Source organism: Frankliniella occidentalis, unplaced genomic scaffold (assembly GCF_000697945.3).
Source record: "Frankliniella occidentalis isolate FOCC.00 unplaced genomic scaffold, Focc_3.1 Scaffold124, whole genome shotgun sequence".
In the NCBI taxonomy this organism is placed as follows: domain Eukaryota; kingdom Metazoa; phylum Arthropoda; class Insecta; order Thysanoptera; family Thripidae; genus Frankliniella; species Frankliniella occidentalis.
Genome location: NW_026267251.1, coordinates 756710 through 759151, shown reverse-complemented (window position 1 = coordinate 759151; position 2442 = coordinate 756710).

The following is a 2442-nucleotide window of genomic DNA, read 5'->3' as shown; positions in this document are numbered from 1 at the left end:
CTCTCTCTCTCTCTCTCTCTCTCTCTCTCTCTCTCTCTCTCTCCTAATTAAACCACCTTTCCCAACTCCACCGGTGACATCAGCTTGCGGTCTCGCTTAAACCGATCCCGGCCCGCTTGTGCTTGTGAACTTCCCCCGCCGGCGGCGCAGGACTCGGAGAAGGGCGTCTCCTCCTCCTGCTTCGCTCGCCTGAAAAATAATGGAAAATCAATCAGGGTCTGCGGCGCGCGGCTGGCTGGGGCGGCCCCCCCGGGGGCGGGCCGGGGGCGGACTAGGGGCGGCCCCGGGGGCCGGGCCAGGCCAACCCTCTTACTCACAGGGACCTCCACGCAGCAGCAGCCTCGCCCGCGATTAGCTTTTAGTCCCGCCACGGCGCGCCACCAGCATTGGCAGCAGTGGGCTCCGGGGCGCGCGTGGGGCCGTGGGGGGCGGGCGGGCCCTGCAAGAAATGGCTCCATTTGCAGCAGGAGGATTGCGCTTGCGGGGGGTGGAAGGTTCCTGGTGGGTGGGGGTTGTTGAGCTGTTTAGAGGTTGTCGTCGCTCAGGGTCGTGGAGGTGTTTGAGCGCGCGCGCGCGCATTTTCGCCTCGTAAGCAGTGAAGGTTGGCTTTGGCCCTCTGGAGTGGGGAAGTGCTCTCCGTCTTCGAATCGGGTACCAACAACCTCCCATTCCGCTTGGCTTCTCCTAACGGCCTGGTGCCGGGGATTGCCCTGCGCCCTGGTCACGGAAGGAGACGTCAATCTCTAATGATGCCAAGACGTCGGTGTCCTTGTAGGAGGCGAGAGTCGGAAAGGAAGGGATGAGGTATCGTGCCTCTCATCCCCTCCTCCATGAGTTTCTCTGACTGTTACTCTACAACTTTAGGCGTGGGTCAAAATGGGCCGTTTGTTATACATGTTTAGTGTACACGTTTTTTTTTTTTTTTTTTTTTTAACCTTTGGCGACGAGTTGCAATCGACATTCGTGAGGAGAAACGGAAAGCTTTTGTCTTAGCTCGAAGAGAGATTTCAAAGCACCTTTCGAAAATAAAGGCGTGTTGGGTGTTGGGTGCAGAGTACAGTGCTCAAGGAGGAGGGCTGGGGAGCGAGGTCTATAGGGGTGACATTGAACCGTGAAGGGGGGGGGGCGCAGGCAGTGGGTCGTAGGTCTGCGGCCAGCTGGTGCCCCGCTCAATCAATGGCAGACACCCAGCGTGTTCCGCTTTCCTCGTCATATCGAAGGGAATGAATTGGGCGATATGTTCTCCCTCCGTCATAGGCCTAGCGGCAGCCCGGGCCCACGGCGCAGTGTGTGCGCTCGGTGCTGCCGCCGAGAAGGGGCCAAGGAAATAAAAAAAGAAATTCAGCAGCCAGCTCATGCCGGGGGCCGGAGCAGCAGCAGACCCCCTTGTGCCAAAGTACGAGTTAGTGCAAAATTTTGCGGCGTCTGCGAAATTGGACTTTAGGGTCAGTGGGTTAGTTGTGGGGGTGGAAGCCGCCGCCGTGGCGGGTAGGGGCTGAGGGGGGGCTGAGTTACACGCGGTGCCGTCCGCGGAATCGCTGATCGAGCAGGAGGAGAAGAAGCGGGAGCGGCAGCGACTGGGGCCGCGGGCGGAGCGGGCGCGGCTGCGTGTCTGGCCGCTGCGCTCGGCCGCTGCTGCTGCTGTCTGCCGCCTCCGCGCCCGCCTGGAGGGATCTACATCGGGCCCCTCAGCCCGACAATACAATCCACTCTGGCGTCCCCGACAAGCAGGCGCCCGCGCCCCACCCACGCAGTCCCTTATTCCGAAGTGGGACGAGTGGAACAGGAGGGTACTTTTATTGTTATCGCCCCAACCGGTGTGTCGCACTATAGAAACACGGAGGCAGGTCCCGGACCGTTCTAACACGTTTAAAGTCGTGAAGGTTGGTACATTCTTGTCCAATTTAATACCACCATGAAATTTTAATATCGCCTTTGCTTTATTACTTTTGTGTAAGTGGTTGGGTTTTCTTCTCACATATGCGTTGTGTAGCTCGGCGCCTCGTTCCCCGCCCCCGCTCCCAGTAAGACGCTAGAGCCTCATCTCCGCCGGCTTAGTGCAAGGCGATTTGCTTCTAAGAAGGCCACGCCCGGGCCTTGGTCTCGCTGCAAGCAGCGGCGCGCGGCAGTGTTCTTGCTCCCCCATCCATTGTTCCATTTCACCTAGAAAGGGCCTTTATCGGAGCGTCTTGCCGTCTTCTGTCGACATACTGTAGAAGACGCAGGCAGCAAATGTGACAGCGTCCGTATACAGGGTGGGCGCTCGGCGCCGTGGTTTTTAGCCCGCCCTTCTGCTTTTAAAAAAGCATTAAAGCGGGCTTATGCAACCGCTCTCGTGTCCGTCCGTCCGTCCGTCTGTCTGTCTGTCTGTCTGTCCGTCGTCCGTGTAAGAGGAAGGAGATGAGCTAGAGGTCTGCAAATTTCAGGGTATCTTAGGGGTCA